Genomic DNA, 20,448 nt, shown 5'->3' on the forward strand with positions numbered 1-20,448 from the left:
AACTGGGCCCGTGAGCCACAATTACTGAGCCTGCGCGTCTGGAGCCTGTGCTCCGCAACAAGAGAGGCCGCGATCGTGAGAGGTCCGCACACCGCGATGAAGAGTGGCCCCCGCTTGCTGCAACTGGAGAAAGCCCTCGCACAGAAACGAAGACTCAACACAGTCATAAATAAATAAATAAATAAATAAAAGACCGTGAATTTCTAAAAAAAAAAAAAAAAAAATCTTAAAAAAAAAAAAAAAAAAAAAATGAAGCAGAGGTCCTTGGGGGGAAAAAAAAAAATACGTGAGAATCTGTCAAGACCTTCATTCATTCCACAAGTATGTACTAAGTAGCCACCGCGTGCAGGACTCATCATCTGGGGGCACAGATGGGAGAAAGATGGAGTTCCTCCCGCCTCAAGGAACCCACACTCTAGAAAACAAAAAGATGGATTACAAGCATATACCAACAAACAAGCCAGATGATTTCTGATGGTGGTTGAGTGCTTTGACAACAACATGACAGTTAAATAGAAGTAACTAAGTAGAGCGAGAGGGGAGGCTATCTATGACTGGCGGTTGGAGAGGTGACACTGAAGCTGACGGGTGATGGGGTGGGGGGAGTTTCACTCAGGGATGCTGGCAAGTCCCACCGCCTGCAGAGGGCAAGTCCAAGGGGAGAGTCCAGAGGGAGGGAGGGCAGCATGGCTGGTGGGGTCAGAGAGCCGAGGCGCCAGCCTCATTAGAGGGTGGGCATTAATGCAACCATCTTTGGAAAGTTTCAAGCAGGACAGTGATAAAATTTGACTTCAGTTTTTAAAAGACCCCTTCAGTTGTTGCCGGTCAGCAACTACAGGCGAACAAGAACAGAAGCAGGAAGACCAATTATAAGAAGATCTGGCAAGAGACAGTGGGGCTTCACATAGGGTAGAGATGGAGAGGGGACCAAATTTTGCACACAAAAACATGTTCGAAATAAACGATTTGGGTTTTTTTGAAAGTTTCGAAATGGTTTACACAACTGAGTTAGAGAGCAGCACGTGGTTCAACAGACTGTTTCCCTTTTCGACTCGAACCTGCAACTAGACTACGTTTCCAAGCATAAATTGCAGTCATGTGACCAACTTCTGGCCAATGAGATGTGGACAAAAATGATGGACACATTGTCAGGACAAGGTCCTCCCACTCACCCACCTCCATTCTCTTCCCTGTTCCCCTGCTCAGTGGAGAAAATCCTGAAGGCCAAGAAGGGGGAACTCCATGAAAGGAGAGGAGTGGAATAGAGCGTCCCCTGCCTCACCCTGCCCCGTCCACCACCACCTACTGCCCCTTCCCAGACAGTGAAGCGGAAATAGACTAGTACAGTTTATTCCCACTGAAAACCGAAGGTCGCTTTAGCAGTTAGCCTGCCCTCGCATACAATACAGTCTCATTTTAAAATAAATATCCATTACATATATGTACAGGAAAAGCCCTAGAAAGGATGATGATAATAGTGATTACCTCTGGATAATGGATAACACCTTTCTGCATATTTGCATTATTTTCCTTTTGAAACATTAAATATTTTTGTTTGGAAACTACATTTTTGTAGAAACTTCAGGAAATACATAAGAAAAAAAGGAAAAATTTAAAATCACAGGCTTAGGCAAACAGGCTTCCGTATTTCTAAAATGAATAAACCTTCTGTCATAAGAAAACACAGCTACATGTTGTATTTTCGCCAACTCACAAAGATATAGAGCTGCCTATTTGGAGGATGTGAAAAGGGTTCTCTTATGTAATACGGAGGCAACGGCTGGGAGATAAAAGGTAGAGAGGGCCTTTATTGAGCGCTTACTATTTACAAGCAGCTGTTGCAGGAAATTTCACTTTGCTCCAAAGTTTAGGGGCAGGAGAGCAGGAAAGAGAAGGCTACTCTATAAAAATAGTTTTTTACACATGGGTTTCAGACATACAGCAAAAACTTCTTATCTTTGTTTCCTCCAAATAACAAGGCTGCACACAGATGAGCAGCGATCGTCACTCTGTAAGGAAACACATGACCAGGTATGTGACTAATTTATCAGATGCAACGGGCCCCACGCCGAGCAACTGTACTCTCTGAAGCATTTTATTACTTTCATAAAATCTATGCATGACATTTTGGTCCCTGGTTATGACTCTGTAGAATTAAATATTTAACTAAGGTGGCTTATGACAATAAAAATATTATTTGGCAATGGACTGCATAAGGCAGAGAAAGCAAGGCAGAGAAGAGGTGAGGCCAGATAACCAGAGTCTTTCCCATGACTTTCAGGGGCTCCTCCCATTCTATTCATCAACTGCCCTGCATTGTTACTGTGTAACAGGGAGGATTCTCTGCAGTTGACAGGTGTTTTTCCTTCCCACTTAATTTGCTAATTTTTCATCAAGACATTAAACAAGATAAGGTGCTCAAACCATAAATGAGTGGCACAGAGGAAGTCCATAAGCCGGGTGGTATTCCGAAGGCTCATCTTGTAAGTCAGCTGTTTGCAACTCGGCAGCCTGCTCATACAAACTGTGTGTAAGTGGTTACCAGATTTCCATGCCCACCCACAAAACCTATTAAATACATAATCTATCAAAATCGTTCCTTTGGTAAAATAAATCTCAAGTGCAACTCAACACAAGACACTAGAATTTACCCTGTCTCCTATGAATCTGCCTTGAGAAGATAACTTTTATATTGATATTTTATTCCCTATTCTTAACCACGGCAGATTCCCCCCACCCTCCAAAAAGAAAGTTGATATCTGGGTTGGGAACTAGTGTTCTTACTCCATAGGGATCCACTGTGACCCCATGTATCACACACACACACCAGCTGTCCCTGTGGAGGAGGAAGTCCTAAGCCAGGGGCTTACATCTTAATTATTCTCCCCTAAATTAATTTATGTCTTTACCTTCCAAATTCTACAGTATATTTATAGTTCTAGTTATTACCCATGACACTAGCAGTAACCACTTTCCAGATTAAAAGAGATAATTGATATTTTTTGTACCACTGAAATATCTAAGTTCTATATAAGTCAACTAATTTTAGTTGCTTTAAAAAATAAAACAACATATGGGAAGTGTCCACATAGTGCCTGCTACCCAAGAGATATTGTTAATCTCCCCATTCCCACCTGGCTCTCGCCCTAACTTGGAGACAAGATCCTGTTCCATACATTTTTGAAAATTTCCTACACTGACCCATCTTCCCCCAATCACCCCACATTCCTGTCATCTCCAACTCTTATTATATCCTGTCCTCTTTATCTTCTTTCTGCCTCTTCTACCCCAATTCCTGCCCCCTAAACCTTTTCCCCTCTTCACTCTCTTGAGGGGTTTCCCAACCTTACACTGCTGGTAACTTTTCTCTCTCTCTCTCTGTGTTCTCCACTTTGACCTAATGACACATTCAACCAAAAAAATGTGTTGAGTGATTTATGTTCAAGGAATTTTTGCTAGCAGGAAGAAGGAGCACAAAACTGAACAACATGCATTCTTCTCTGCCCCTCGGGGCCTTACAGTCAGCTGCAGAGGTTAGTACACACATACCTGAAATATGCCTATAATACAGGGGTGAAACAGAGGTGTGAGATACGTGTGGGGAGAATAAAGATAGAGGATGGAAAATGAGAGCAGCCCAATACCAAGACTACACATCCAGCTCAAGCTCAGATAATACCGATGACAGCAAACAGCCCGCACCTACGGGACCATCCACAGTAGCTGTTCACCACTGTCAGGCCAACACACAACATTTGAAACTAGTGGAAGTCCCAAGGATATCAGTTCCGGAAAAAGCTACAGAAACATAGGATCCTGTGCAACCTAAATTTCTTAACCTCTACTAGATTACAGCCATTCTCAATGTCAAATGGAAAAGTTACCAAATGGGAAGACGTGAAAGGATGGCCCTCCAGAGCAGGGTCAATTTTAATGCACAAGGTGACTGACTTTCAGAAATTATGTTGTGTGGCTTTAAAATAGGTCCATGAATTCTTGCAATCCCGTTCTTCAAGAGGCAGGGCTTAATTCCTCTCCCTTGCTGGGGGTGGATTTGGTGACTTCTAACAGACTGTGGAGGAGGTGACAGTGTGTAACTTTGAAGACTGGGTCATAAAAAGCAAAGCATTGTGTCTCACTCCCTTTCTCAGATCACTCACTCTGGGGGGGAACCAGATGCTGCCATGGTGTGAGGACGCCCAGGCAGCCCGATGAGAAGAAAGGTCCGTGTAGCGAGGCACTGAGGCCTCCTGCCAACAACCATGTGAGTGAACCGTCCTGGAAGTGGGTCCTCCAGCCCCAATTTAGCCTTCTGATGACAGCATTCCTGGCTGACATCATGACTTCAACCCCATGACAGATCTTTGCATGCTATGTGCCATCAAGGCATGAGTCAGAGCCACCCAGCTAAGCCATTTCTGACCTCCTGACGCACAGAAACTGTGAGATAACACACGCTTGTTGTTTTAAGCTGCTGAGTTTAGGGATAATCTGTTACACAGCAATAAAGAACTAACGCACGTGGAGAATCCCATGCAATAATGGGAGTCTGATTCCTCTCTTTGCTAAATTGAGATTTTCCTGCGCATTAGGACAATGTTTCAATACAAGGAAAAAAACACCGGTGAGAAGAAAGACTATTGCCTGTATTTTCTATCACGTAAAAAGCAGTGGCATTTTTAAGGCAGGATTAATAGAATTTGGTTGATTTGCTCAGTGTAAGCACATCGGCTATATTATTTTAAGTAGTATGGAACCCCATGCCCTGTTAGTACAGTCAAAATCTGAAACTGGGACAACTCCAGAAAATTTCAGATATATGATCATAAGGATGACATTAAAAAAAAAATTCCAGAAAGAATGGTGATAACATGAGTGTAGCTGTGAAACTTACATTTGCCTTTAAAAACCAACACTCATTTACATTCATCCCGTTTTCTTCATTCGGCAGCCTCAATTTGAGTTATCACTAACAGCGAGATGGTCCGTCAACCAACTAACATAGCCTCAACTGTTCCTTCTTCTAATAGTTACTGGGTACCTGTTATGTGCCCTGCTCTATGTCCTTGCCATTGATGTGTGGCAGCTTCTCTTGTCCTAATTCACCTGCTGCCTCACTAGCCCAATCTTTCTAAAATGTCTGTTCTCCCTTGCTCCAGTGGGACCTCCCCATGGACAAATGGACCCTATTAAAACTCCTCCCTGAAGGGTCACCACAACCTGCTCTATCCCCAGCCTACCTGTGCTCTTCATGGGGACCTAACTGCCCTCCCCTCTGCACCTGCCCAGACAGCACCTATTCACGCCCTATGGTCTGCTCAGGTCCATGTGGTTATTCAACCAAAAGTGCTTATTACTCTGTCGTGAAAAAAGTACAAGGAATAAGGAATCAGTAAGACAGTTCACACCCACAGAAATTCACTGTCTATGTATCAGGAGAACAACATACACATGTAATTACAAGATGACATGGTAAGTTTAATAAAAGCAATGGATGGTATTCTGCGGGAACTCAGAGGAGGAAGAAATTAGTGTTCATGTGACGGGTGGGGAGAGGGAAGTAGACTAGAAGGTTGAGTAAAGCCCCAGATGAGTAAGAATGAGGAGAAGGGAAAAGCATCCTTTCAGACAAAGAGAGAAGCACAAGGGCACCTCCAGATGGAAAGAAGGTTAGTGAGCAGGGCGATGGGGGAAGGGAAGAGTTGTCCCGACCTGGTTTCATCCTCTGTGCTGTGCAAGGCAAACACGGTTAGCAGGTGAGGGACAGGCTCGCCAGGTGACAAGCAGAGGACAGAATGAAGGGAGGTGGGTCCAGAGAGGAGGACAGGGAAAACAAAGACATGGGCTGCTACACTGTCTGACAGGTGAGCAGCACAGTGGCCCTGAAGGAAGGATATGGGACTGGTTCCAAAGCTATTGCTGGGGGAGCAGCACGGATTGGTGACAGATTGGCTTTGCAAGACAAGGAGACGGCATCAAGTCAAGTTTCCAGTTTCCGTGCTACTGGGGGAAGATGCTGTCAGATGAAAGAAAACAAAGGAAGAAGAGCGGGTCTGAGGCTCAGGGAAATAAAAGGACTTGGGTTTCTTGATCTGGGGTTATCTTCCCAGTGTGCAGGTAGAGATCTCCAAGAGGCTGTCAGAGGTCAGAAACCAGAACTCAGTCCAGAGGTCAGGAGTGGACCCCCAGTGTGGGAGGCCCTGCCTCTGAGCCTGCCTTCAGACTGACCATTTATTCTGGTACTTAAGTCATAAATCACTATCGTCTTTTTTTTTCTTGTTAGGTAAGTCTTATTTTCTCAATTAAACCCCATGGTTGCACGGTCCAGTATGGCAGCCACTACCTACAATAAGCTATTTAAATTTAATTAAAATCAATTAAAATTCAGTTCCTTGGTAACACTAGTCACACTTTTAAGTGTTCAACAGCCTCATATGCCTAATGGCTACTATACTGGACAACACAGAGAACATTTCCATAATCACAGAAAATTCTGCTGGACGGTGCTGCTCCAAGGGCACCAACTCAATGCAAGAAGGTAGCAGGATTTGAATTATGTCTCGTGAGAGGGAAGATTGGAAAGAAGGGCAGGAGGGAGGAAAGGACCCCAATTATAACTTAGAACACTGCAGAAGAGTTAAACTATGGAACACAGCTATCTGGAAATGAGACAGGCATTATGGTAATCACATGTTCTAGGATCAAGATTTCTTCTCAAAGATTAAAGACCAGCATGCAAATTAGATACCTATAAATTAAGAGACGTGAAGACTAATAAAGCAAATACTATGTAGTATAGCATGGTCTTCCTGCATCTAGACATTTAAAAAATCGTTCTATACATAGAATTGCAGAGATGGTGACTTCATAGTGAGTGTGATAAAGATCTGGGAGTTTTCGCTGATGAGGCCAGTATGATAACAAGGTTGCTAAGTCTTGCAAAATATTCACAGAAAAAGCGTTCAGGAGGAAAGAAAAGAGGTAAAATTCCCACAGGGATTCTTGGTCCCTTTAAGAGAATAATGGACCTCCTGGACAATAGAGGCGAAGGGCTGGTGGAACTGAAAACAGCGGAAGGAGTGGGGGTGGCCGATGGCCTAGAAAACTACCCAGAGGGAAGCCGGACCAGGCCCAGAGGATGACCCTCAGGAGGAGGAGACCGCAAGCGCATGGGAGGAAAGCCTCGGAACAGTTCTATCTGGGCAGGCTGGCTGCGACCACGTCCACCTGCTCCAGAAAAGCACGGCTGTCACAGGAGACAAATCCCACTAGAATCACATTCGAGCACCGATACAACTTCTGTCTCTTCTAATGCCAGTTCTGCACGGCTTGCCCCGAACCACGCAGGTCTGTCTCATACCCTCCTTTCCACCCCTCCGACCAAATACTGTTTGGACTGTTTCGTCTGAAAAGTGCTGGCATTACATTTCTTTCTTTTGGTGACAGCACTGGATGTCTCTGTTTCTGACTCTCAAAGAGAACAGAACCATGGCATTCCCAGTGGTCACCACGAGTCCTCTGCGGTTATCACTATTCTATATCCTTTCACCTGGAAATACATCCCTGAAGAAGCGATGGAGGAGCAGGTGGGCTTAGGGGTCAGCGGCAGGCTGAGGAGTTAGCAATGGGTGGAGGCCAAGGTCAGTCACAGGCTAAGTGACACCTGCATTTCCACAGGCCTCACACCTAACATGACTCAAACATACGCCTCGGCAAGAATGCAAATTCTTCCACGTATGGACAGGTTTTTAGACTGGCTCTCAATTAGAAATGTTAAATCCTCGAATGCCTAGAATCCATAGCGATTCAGTGACGATGGGGAGGGGCAGGGAGGGTACCAGTGAACGATGTCCACGAGACGACTGCACTGGCAAGAGTCCCAGCTTCCAGGACATCGCCACTCTCCTCCACTGATTCAAAATTCTCTTCTTACCGGAAGAGTTGGTAAAACTCCATGTAAAAGGTCTTCAAAGAATCCATTTATCAATGGTCTTTTTGTTCCAAACCTAATCATAAGACAGGAAACATTTTAAAATTCCTTTGAGATGCCTGAGACAAGAATTATCTTGTGTTTCTAGCTCTAAAAATGATAATAAACAGTTGCACTTTGTTGAAAGCCAAAAGTCATAGTTCCAAATCTAAAATTGCATATATTTTTATTTTATTTTATTATTTTTGGCCGTGCCACTTGCAGGATTTTAGTTCCCCAACCAGGGATCGAACCCGGGCCCTCGGCAGTGAGAGTGCGGAGTCCTAACCACTGGACCGCAAGGGAAGTCCCTAAAATTCTGTATTTTTCATGGCAGTCATAACTCTGACCTCTCGCAATAAAGTGAAATCTAGGTTTCTGGGGGAGAGTGTGTAGTTTTGGCCAGAAGGAACTGGAAGAGGTCTGAGTTTCAGGAGGCAGGGACTCCCAAGGGTCCCCAAGAAGACATTCCCCAGGTGAATTCCCCATGGCTGAGAGAAACTGCCAGTCATCTCAGAGAAATTACAGACAAATAACAGAGATGGGCAAAGGTCCCAGCGTTGAAAGAAGTTACGAATCACATTATAAACTATACGGACAGGGTTTATGGCAGTTTATCCCTCCACCAGCACCACCAATTGGCTGTTTTTGCTCAGATCTCTTCCTTACTTGTCTTTAGGTGTCAGTTTAAGTATCCTGTTTTCTGAAAATGTCTTTCCAGGGCTCCTAGATTCGTTAAGTTCTCCTGCAATAAACTCCCATAGGACCCTGTATTTCTCCTCTCACCCTTTTTGGTCACTGGCTTTTTAAATTAGCTATCATGGCCAAAGACGAAGCTCTCGGAGGGTAGAGGCTAGACAGATCTCGGGAACTGACAAGAAGAATGGTCCACGGGCAGCCGCCCAACGCCAGAGAGACACAAGGCAACCACTCCCCTTGCTCAGGACTGTTCTCCTAGACTCTAGCAAAGAGCTGGGCACCCCATGTTTCAGGGGGAATGAATAAATGATATTCATCCAAAGCAATGTTCTAGAGTGAATCACTAAATGTTTTATGAACATTTAGAAAAGAAAAATATCCAGCAAAGGTTTGCTAACAATAAAAGACGTGCACACTTATTCCCTTTTCTGAGAAGGTGAAAAGTTCAAGGGCATGTTGCATACTAGTGGACGTGGACCCTGGCCAGCTTACAACCAAAACACACTGTATTCTTCTAGACAAGACGATGATGTGAAGGTGAAGTGACGCTAAAGTGAGCTGGGGCTTAGTTGTACCCAGCTGCTCACTCTTATCCAAAGCCCAATCATTAGAAATCTCCAGGGGTCCTCCGGGGGTTCTGTCACGGGGCTCTATGATTAGCTCCATCCTGGGCCACACTGTGAGCCAGGAAAATCTGGAGGGGGTTATTGATGGCAGGCTAAACCAATTTGTAGTTGATAACACACAACCAGATAAAATGTCAGATAACTGGATCAGAATCCAACAAGATTTCATCAGAATGGGTGACCGGCCAAATCTCACAGGATGGAGTTTTATAGTGGTGAGCGCTGTATGTGCTTAGCTGCCTGAGTCAATGCCGAGGGATGGAAGAAACAGAATGGGAGAGCATCAAAAGCGGGGTGGGGGGGCGGGAATCCTTGGGGTTTTAGTTCATCTTTGGCACAATATGACTCAACTCTGTGACAGTATAATTATTCCCAGTCCAGAGCAGGGAACGTCATCACACTGTGCCCTGGACCAGCGTTATGTGCAAACCCAAGAGGCATGACTTGGGAGGGAGGTGGTCATTTTGCTTTGTTTTTTTAAGTAAATAGGACAAAATCTACATAATACAACACTAAGCAACCATAAGAATGAGGATGTTCTCTACGGACAGATTTGAAAATCCAAGATGTACTGTCACATGAAACGGCTAGGTGGAGATGTGGGGTGACGCCATCCTTTACATAAAAAGGAGATGGAAGGACACGTGTGTACGTGGATACACACGAATTATGTGTTTGCGTGTCATAAAGTAAACTTTGCAAGGACATCAGAAGCTGGTACCACTGGCTGATGCTGAGGACAGAAATTAGTTGGTTAGGGACAGGCATGAGAGAGAAACAGACACACACACACATATATCACTGTATGGCCTTCTTTACGCTTTTAATTTAAAACCATTTACATATATTAACAACTCAAAAAATTGTTTTTACGTGGCTAGGATAGTTAATAAACAAACAAACATCACTGGAAGACTTAAAAAAAAGAAAAGAAAAACGGGTTAAACACATTTCTAAGAACAGATTCTTTCTGCAGGAAGTGGGTGGGTTGGCAGAAACCAAGTCATCTTCTCTTACGAGGCCGCAGAGGACAAACCCCAACCCCAGGAGTGAAAGCTGCAGGAAGGCAGATGCGCCTCACTGAGGGAAGGAACTTCCAGCTGTTAACCCTGGTCAACCACGGAGCAGGTGGCCTCCCGAGGCAGAGAGATGGCCGGTTAGCCCCAGAGCAAGAGAAAAGATCGGCACCTGCCAGAAGTATCACCAGGGAGGAAGAAAATGAAGCAGATGGTCCCTGGCGCCCCTTTCCAACTCTGAGATGCCGTGATTTTAGAAGACAGGCATATGGGGGGCGGGGGTGAAGAACTCATCTGAAATTTATGCGAGATCACACCCTGCCAGCAGAATGGATACGTGTAACTTCTCTAAGACAAAACAAAGGAGTAAGAATCACAACCCCCATCCACCACACAGTGAAACACAAGACTATTCATAAATCAGGATGCTTCCTGACTCTCAGCCAGTTCCAAAACATCACGAATGAAATAACCATTAGAAATGAACTAAGAGCATTTGTAAACAGTATTTTTTTTGGTTTGTTGGTTGTTGTTCTTATTCCACAAAGGATTTATGGTGGCTAACTGGCTCTATATGTGATGTTTAAAATCCCTTTATGAAGAATGGCAACACTCCTTCTACAATGGGCTGGTCTTAGAATCATTCCAAGAGTTAACACAAGGGAAGGACTAGGTAAGAGGGCAGGAGGTCACTGATTCAAGGAGTGGCTGAAGTTAGCTTGAACGCTGCAGGAAAAGCTAAACTCAGACACCACGGAGGAGCACAGTCATCCGCTGCAAGGGGAGAGTCAAGATAAATCTCACCCAGGGAGAAGCTGCCAACACAGCTGAGCTGTCCCATCAGAACTTCAAGAAGCCACGGCACCCGGTGCCACAAACCTAGGAGAGCTGCAGGCGTCAACCACAGGACAGCGGATCCTGGGGGGGCGGCAAGGATAATGGGACTTGTGCAACCACCAGGACCAGAGGCCCAGATAGCAACCCTTACTTCGAACCCATCCCTCCCTCCTCACTCCCCTTCTACCATCGTCTGCGGCTGAAAGCCAGCAGTACACCGTGCGTGATGCTCACCTGTAATTTATCTACCAGGTATCTGGACACCAGAGGCAAAACCTTCAGGGTCACTGGCTTCACGTTTAAAAGGAGACAAGCATACTGGCTGTAACGATCTCATGTCGGGCAGAACCACTGCTTCTAATAGCTGTACTTCCTTAAAATGTGCAAATGTGTGTTATCAGATTTCACATTTCAGCTGAGCCTCATTACCCAGCAATGCCCCTTTATTACAAAGACATAACTCATATCAGCAGCTCATTAATGAGATAGTGACTCAAAAACTCTATTTCCTAATTTATCAGAATTGTGCTAAATTATTTTTTTTCCAGTTTCTTCCTAAAAATACATAAGATAATTTTCAAATCAGTGCTAACTTGGACTTTTTTAAAATTTAAAACTATCAAAATCAAGTTTTCTAGCTCTTTTTCAAACTACAAAATAATCTCAACTACTATGTGGGTGTGTGCTGCTTCGAAAGAGAGGTATAGTGAAGTAATACCAGAACTAAAATTACAAATGTGTTACTTCCAAAAGAACGATTTCGGAGGAAAAAGAAAACAAGAAGGTTCAGGAAATTTTTTTCAGACAGCTGCAGGAGGCTAGATGGTGTTAGGGAGCGAGTTCTCTGAAAGACCATGTGAAATACATTTTAAAATATTTATTCCTTTCACAGTAATATTTTATGAAGTTTGACTACTTTTGAATGGTCCTAATATGGATTTCACATAATATAGGAGGGGAGAAATTCCAAAAGGAAATAATCCCTTCAAAACTGCTTTCATTTTTTTTTCTACCTACAAATGTACACACACACATCTCCCTATATCTGAACAGCATCTGAAACATAGGAGGTCCTCATCAATATGTGATGGATAACTGGGTATCATGAATAATATTTGGGTGTTACACTGGCCGCACCTTCTGAACATTTGGCAAACTGTTTGCAGCTTCCTGGTTCCAGATGGGGGCTGGGACTCAGCGGGTATTCGAAGTTAGAGCTGTGATCATCACCTAGTTAGGCCCCTTGTGGGTACAGCACACAATCCCCTATCTTCCTCTGCACCCCACAGTCCTTGCTCTCTGAAACAGAGTTCACAGGCAGGCCTCGCTCTGCACAGAACTGAGTTCAGCTACCACAGAATCGGGCAAGGTGAGGGCCACCTGTGTACAGTGTTTTCATTTTAGGGAACTTTTTTCTTGGACTTAGGGTCTTTTTTAAGGCCCACGTCTCATGTCCATTTCTTCCTTCCTAAGAGTTTTCTATTGAATACTGCATTCATTTTATTGATCAATTTCTATCTGATGCTACTTCTTTCTATATTTTGAAATTCATGTTTAATTTTTTTTTTTTTCGGCTGCATTGGGTCTTCGTTGCTGAGCATGGGCTTTCTCTAGTTGCAGCGAGCGGGGGCTACTCTTACTTGCAGTGTGCGTGCTTCTCATTGCGGTGGCTTCTCTTGTTGCGGACCACGGGATCCAGGTGCGTAGGCTTCAGTAGCTGTGGCTCGCAGGCTCAGTAGTTGCAGCTCACGGGCTCTAGAGCGCAGACTCGGTAGTTGTGGAGCACGGGCTTAGTTGCACCGTGGCATGTGGGAATCTTCCCGGACCAGGGCTCAAACCCGTGTGCCCTGCATGGGCAGGCGGATTCTTAACCACTGTGCCACCAGGGAAGCCCAAAATTCATGTTTAATTTTAACGCCAAGCTCTCTGCACTTGGTTTTGACGGTCAATATTTCACAAAGTTTTACCGACTTGCTTCTCCTTTGAATCTACCAACATGCCAGCCTAGGGAATGCCACGTCAACCTCTTCCCACTTCCAAGTGCGATCTCCTCCCCTGCAGCGACACATTTTATACCTTTCACAAGGCCTCTGCTGTCCTTCAGGACCATCTATAAAGAGCCTGTTATGTTTATAAGGGCGATTTTAAAGTTTTAAAAATTATTATCAAATGAGAGACTGTAGAAAGACAGGAACCAACCACCCATCCACAGGATGATAAAGCTCATGATATATGACCGGACCACTCAAAGGAGCCTTTGAGCCAGATCCCTTCCACAGCCTGGACCGGCTCATTTCACCTCCCCTCTCCCCAAAACCCTGAGGATGCAGAGAGCAACAGCCACCCACCCTTCAAGTGGCCGTTCACAACCATGGAATTTGTGCATTTCCCACACTGGACCGGTGCTACTTCCCTGCAAGAGTCTATGCAGGAAGAAGTGCCAAGAACCCACAGGGCCGGCATGGAGCATCTTCTTGGAGTACCAATTTTTCTGGAAGTCGTGATGAATAGGACAGTGGTTCTCAGAGTGCGGACCCCCCAACTATCAGCAACTGCATCACCTGGCAACTTGGTGGAAATGCCGGTTCTCAGGCCCCACCCAACACTCCAGAACCAGAATCTGTGGGGCTGGGGTCCAGTGATCTGTGTTTACAAGCTCCCAGGTGATCCTGAAGTGCAATAAAGTTTGCGAAAGAATATTATATTAAACAAAGCATCATGCAGCAAAATGGGCAATTTGCACCCGTTTTTAAGATCTCCCATTTGCGGGGACAAGCTTAGTCCCCTCTTCCAGGGAAAACTTGGACAGAAACGTGTGAGAAGCGCCAACAAAATTTCTAAATGCAGGGGCCCCAGACCTGCACCTGCAACCCTAAGCCCTCCTCCCGCATCCCAGCCCTGAGTCTCTCTCTGAGCCAGCAATGCCGGGAAGAGGAGCTGGGATCTACACCCAAAACTGAACAGGTCCTCAGTGTTCACCTCCTCCCTCTGTTCCGACGCCTCGAAGCTTCCCAATGACTCTTATCAAGAATCACTCTGTGGGAGAGAACAGACACCAAAACATTTCCAACGGTTCCTCCGGCATGGCGGAAAAACGTGACTGTTTCACTTTGAGTGTAATTCTCCATCATGCCTGAGTTGTTTTATCTTTTTTTTATTTCTCCAAAGAGCATTTATTTTACTTTCAAAATGAGAAATTAAACTGTTTTCATGAGGAGGTAGAAGCACTTTATGCCACAACAGTTTCTTTTGATGTCACCCCACGTTTACCCAATCTTGCCGATTCTTTCTAGCCTATGGTATAGATGTTCTGACACTCAACTTCATCATATATATATATATATATATATATATATATATAAATAATATATTTGAATCGACCTCCCTTCTCTCCCCCCGCCTACTGAAGGATCTCATTCTCTTCCTGTGCTGACGCATCAACACTCCGGCAGCCCTGGTCACCATCAGTCTAGGACTCTCTTGTGACCATGGACCCCCATTCCACCCTCTCTGCTCTCTAATCCCAGAGTCAAGTCCATTACTATTAACACTTGACCCTATGCGTCCAATATGACTCAAACTACTAACCAGCCTAGTCCAGGCTGCCCCCCCCAACACACACACACACACACACACACACACACACACACACACACAACTGTGAGTCTCGTCACCAGTCTACAGCCTTCTCTTTCACAACCATCCCGTAAATGACCATGCTATGGTGATTTCTGTATTTTCACACACAGAAACCTTCATATTTAGTGACCCTCATTGGGCACCTACTACGCGCCAGAAACTTACATTTTGAATTACCACAACTCACCCCTGACCTCCTGCAACAAACCATGATGCAAAAAAAACATTAAAATATATGGGTAAAAACAATGGAACTTGGACAAAGTCTGCGGAGAAAGAAACAGGAAGAGAACAGGTGGGCCAGGCGGACGGAAACCTGCAGAGCAGTTCTCAAAAGGGTTTCTCCCGTCCCGTGTTTTCTCTGGGGCAGAAGGAGCAGTTCCTTTCCCACAGCCCGGGTCCCAACGGTGTGTACAGACAGGCGTAATTTTCAGAATCATTTTAGGAGAGCACATGAGAGATGCACCTTTGGCAAAGGAAGGGCTCCCCAGAACCAACGTCGTTAGTCACCAGAAAACGACCCTCAGGAAAGTTATGAAATCCCCTGGAGAGGTTTTTAAAAAGGAGATGAGATTCCAAACTCTCTGCCTGGTTGAGGTGGGGCCTGCGCTCCCTAACAGAGTTCAAGTTCAAAGTCCTTTTGCAGTTGGAGGAGGCGGGGATTTACACTAACTTACTTGGGGGAAGGAGAGGAGAGGGTAAGGGACAGGGCAAGGTCACAGTAGACAGGGAGTCACTCCGACTCCCACCCCCACTGAACCAAGGTCCCCCTGTATGGAAAACAGTGCCCTTGGCCTTGGTGCCTGCCAGCTCTGGGCACCATGCAATGACGGCCAGCAAGTGCAGGCAGGCCAGCTCATAAGTCGCCGGTTACCTGAAGGAATGAATGCCTTGTGCCCACCTCAGAAAAGGAGCTGTCCGTGCACCCTCACTCCCACCCCTCCGTAAGTAAATACTCAAAGCAATCTAACCATCTGAAGTCTAAAATGCATTTTGTCAGCCCGAGTAACTGGTGCTCTTAACGTTCTCCTTCTAAGCACTAGCAACAAAGATTTCAAATTCGTTATAATTTATCAGAAACATAAAGGAAGGTAGCATAGGCCAGCAGGGCAAATGACAGGTAAATGGAGGCACTGATTCCAGAATTAAAAGGCACCATCGCTTCACACAGAATGCTATGTAATTCAGCTCTTTATATTTAAATCTTCATCAAATCCTTTAAACAGGCAAATAATGAAGCATTACAAAACCTAAAAGAAAACTCATCTTTCTTCCCAAAAATGATTTAACATTTGTACTCAATATTCAGCATCAGAAAGAGCTTTACCCACATAAACCGCATAGAAATAAATTACCATCCCCAGTAAAGCTTCATTTCTCACTATACAATTTAAGAGAAACATTTCACAGATGCCCGTTTCTTTTTCCTTCAAGAAAACAAAAGTCATAACTTTCATAATGTTCATACATTTTAAAGCCATTCATTTTCTTGAGTTTTTTTTCCCCAAAGCAACTTCTCCTTTAAGAAAACCTATCAGGCCCATTGAGACTTGCTTCTAAACAAAAGTTCACAACCCTGAGTTTGAACAAAATCCTTCCAGAGAGAAGTAAACTAGGTCAACTATGTTAGAGTTGAATTACTGGCTGAAGAATCTCAAGGTAATGTCAAACTACTATGACTCTGGATGAATCCGCAGAATTTAAAAATGCCCCAGGAAGGTAAAACGCCTTACCCCTCCAAAAACAGTCTCACCAAGTGGCATTAATTCCTTAAACGCAAGACGTCTCGTTTAGGCGAATAACTAAACATTAAAGGTGAGATTAGCTGGAAAACTCAAGGGAATGGGCAGTTCTGAAGAGTATGCGGAAGTGCTGGCTGCCACCAAGGGTAACTTTCCACTGCCAGGTGACAGGGAAAAGGACAGTGGCTTTAACTTCCCTCCCAGCAAAGTGCAGCCCAGGGGTGGGCCTCTCTGAGGAGCCCTGCTCTAGTCCCACCTCACGTCACATCACCTAAGGAACCTGCCTCCTCGACACCACCATTCAGATTTTCAGAGCCCCACACACGACCTCTTTAGGAAACGTAACGACTTAGACCCAGAAAACTCCGTGGTCCGTGCCTCTCCACCTTGGGTAAATGCTTAGGGGTACACCCTGTCTTCAAGTAACCCTTTTAGTGTCATCTCTTCCCTGCGCAAATGCTCCTCTTCTGCCCCTTCCCATTTACGTAATGATACAGCTGGACGGAGGTTTCTCAGAAAGCATCTGCTTGGTTTCACTCAGGATAAATGTTAGTCTCCTTGTACGTGCGAGACCATCAGCAGTGCTTTCATCCAGTCAAGGGACATTTAAACTCTTAGCAACCTCTTAAAGCAATCAATCAGATGATGAGATCTTCAAATACCCAAAATATGGATTCACCTTTCTTCTAAGAAAGATCTAACAAGCTGCTGCACATTGGCCTACTGTCACAAAAAGCATAAAATTAAGTCGGTGTTATGGGCTGAATTGAGTGTGGTCCTCCTCCTCTACCCCCGCCCCCAAATCCATAGGTTGAAGCCCTACCTCTCTGCCCCTCAGGATGTGACTCTATTTGGAGATAAGGCCTTTAAAGGGGTGATTAAGTCAAAATGAGGCCTTGAGGGGCGGGCCCCTTCTCCAGTCTCACTGGCGTCCTTATAAGAGGAAATCTGGCTGTGAAGAGACTCCAGGCACCCACGCACAGAGGAAAGACCACGTGCTTCTAGCCTCCAGAACTACGAGGAAGAAATTTCTGTTGTTGAAACCATGCTGTCTGCGCTTTTCGATACGGCAGCCCAAGCAAACTCACAGAGTTGGAAAGAGAAAATTGGGGTTAAATGACCAATTAATTAAGCAAGACAGCAGTATAAGATATAACAGCAGTGAAAACGATCTTCAGATGGGCGATTCTAGGGGAGAAAAAAGGATGAACCCCGTGGGTCCTGAGTCCTTCCCCGGGGGCACATGGCGTGACCCATAAACCACATTCTCAGCCTGGCCCCTCCGGCAGTGCGGCCAGAGGGCAGCATCCCCGCCCTGTAGACAGGACCTGGCAGGTGAGGTGGGCCCGGCAGGACGGGTGAGATTGGCTGGCAGAGAAGAAGGGGTAGCAAGGAGAGGCCACGTGCATTCAAAACCCCAACTGAGAAAACAACAACAACAAAAATTGAACAAAGGGCAAGAGGAATCAACCTGGCAACATATAATAAGCAAATGCACGTGTGAAATAACTGGCCCATCTTCCTCATCACCATATCCAAGTTAAAATATGTGATTTAATCTCTTAAATTAGGAGAAATTCAAAATTTTAACACTCAACGCTGTTTATGCAAACACAGCACATTCAGAGCATGATAATTCGCAGACAGGAGCGCTGAAGCTTAGGGGTCAGGGGGAGACAGAAGTGACCTGACCAAGGTCATGGGGCTGTAAGAGGCAGAGGTCAGGCAGAAACTCAGGTCTTCCTAGAACAGTGCTTCTCAACTGGGGGTGACTGCCATTAAAGGGAGATTTGGCAATGTGTAGACATTTTTGATTGTCACCACGCGGGGAGGGGCCACTGCTCCCTACCGGATAGAGGCCAGGGACGCTGCAAACATCCCACAACGCACAGGTGAGCCCCCAAACACAAAGAATTGCCCAGCCCAAGAGTTGACAGTGCCACCCTGGGGAAGCCGTGTTCTAGAACCCAAGCCAGTGCAACTACAGTCTTGCAACCTTTCCCTAAGTTTGAGATAATTTTTTTTTAAAAAGTTACCAACTGGACTTCCCTGGTGGCACAGTGGTTAAGAATCCGCCTGCCAATGCAGGGGACATGGGTTCAAGCCCTGGTCTGGTTCAAGCCGCAGAGCAACTAAGCCCGTGAGCCACAACTCCTAAGCCCGCTTGCCACAATTACTGAAGCCCACCCGCCTAGAGCCCGTGCTCCGCAACAAGAGAAGCCACTGCAATGAGAAGCCCAAGCACCGCAACGAAGAGTAGCCCCCGCTCGCAGCAACTAGAGAAAGCCCGAGCGCAGCAACGAAGACCCAACACAGCCAAAAATTAATTAATTAATTAATTTAAAAAAAAGTTACCAACACACAACAAAGCATTAGAGAGAGACAGAGAGGCACGAAGTCAAAGCTGTCAAGCACAATACAAAACATTCTGTTTTCAACCAAGAGAAACCTCCCAGTCCTCGGGCTTCTGGCACCAGACTAAGCTCACACGGGCTCCACCTGGATCCTGAGACAGTGAACCCCAGCCTCCGACCACGCCCACTTGGTCAACTCTCCCCTCCCCCGACCCGCTCCACACATCTTTGTGGACGCTTACACAATCTGTGGGGTCCAGTGGAAGATGGAAATGTGGGCCCTTCGTCCGAAACTTTCAAGACGGCGAAATTTCGAGCGCATTACACCAGGCACAGGGTGTCACCCAGTCAGAAGGGCGGGGCCCCATGTGGCTACCGCATCCCTGCACCAACTGCTCGCCCTTCCCCCACCTCTGCAGCAGGCCCACTGGGACCCCCTTCGCCTGCATCCTTTTCCAAAGTGCTCCCACCACGTCCTTGTCACACCTGAAGCGGGCTCAGCACAGAGGACAGGCCCGGGGAGGCCAGGACTCAGTCCTACGCTGGAACTTTCCACCCCAGCCTCCATACCCCTGGTTCTTCCACTTGTCGTGAAGAGCCCTCCTTGCCATACTGTCCACAGCCCACCTGGCCAGTCACCCAACGTCCCTGTATCACCCTCCCCTCTTCAAAGGTGACCCTGGAACTTGGGTCACCACCTTCTTCCCTGGCTCAAATCCTCCATGAGCCTGCAAGACGTCAGGGCCCGGGCCCACGGACGCCCTCCGTTCCCAAATGGCCTCGTGAACCCCAAGCATCCCCACCCACATTCTACCTCAGCCACCCATCGCCATGCCGGACTTCACCCCTACTCAGGAATGCTCTGTCTCTGAAAACCCTAACCCCAGGGTCCCCTCCTCAACCTTCAGGTCTCTCCACCTCACCTTTCTGAGATCAACAGACCAACAGTGGGGTGGGAGCTGAGGTTAACTCAACAGGAAACTAGAAGGTGAACTACCAAAAGTCTGGCACTGACTCAACACTTTCGTACGTTCTCTTAGTCCTCACCATAACCCCTGGTGGGTGAGATGGGCACTACTCCCACAATCCTGTTTTCCAGAGAGAAAAACGATGCTGAGAGTGTGAGGAAATTGATCTTGGTGGACCAGCCAGCGAGCAGTCCGGGCCTCAGGTGCTTGATCACAAAGCAGAACTGTTGCCACCTGAGTCTGGGAAAAACCTTCACACTCATCAATAATCGAAAGAATGCAAATAAAAAACAAGAGTATATGGTTTCAACCCAGCAGATGGACGAAGAGCAAAAAGAAAAACCACACCGAGACTGGTGAGAGTGCTGGGGACACAGGTACTGATAGGAGGGGGATTAAAAACTGATGTAAGATTTCTAGAGAGCCACTTGCTAAAGTATATGAACAGCCCAACCTCGAACAGCACAGACTTCGATGAGAACAGTCCACTTTTTGCAGAAAGACCCAGACAATTGGGCACAGATGTATTTCCACGGATATTCATGAAGGCAAAAACACCACAAATAATTCATTACGCATCATCTGGGACTGACTGAAC

The 20,448-nt window shown here is 45.9% G+C and overlaps 1 protein-coding gene across 7 annotated transcripts in view; it reads right to left on the minus strand.

Annotated features, from left to right (window-relative positions):
* Positions 1-20,448, minus strand: part of NEDD4L (NEDD4 like E3 ubiquitin protein ligase) — a 338,860-nt gene that overhangs the window by 236,071 nt on the left and 82,341 nt on the right. For 2 of the 7 annotated variants that reach the window (XM_082417939.1, XM_082417937.1), the window contains exon 1: positions 7,934-7,956. The exons of 4 other annotated variants lie outside the window; for them this stretch is intronic. The gene's annotated coding sequence lies outside the window, so the exon portion shown is untranslated. Of the gene's footprint in view, positions 1-7,933; positions 7,983-20,448 lie in introns of those variants that run through there. One more of the 7 variants, XM_082417932.1, reaches the window with a different exon arrangement.

The sequence above is a fragment of the Balaenoptera physalus genome, assembly GCF_965194825.1.
Source record: "Balaenoptera physalus genome assembly, chromosome: 12".
In the NCBI taxonomy this organism is placed as follows: Eukaryota; Metazoa; Chordata; class Mammalia; order Artiodactyla; family Balaenopteridae; genus Balaenoptera; species Balaenoptera physalus.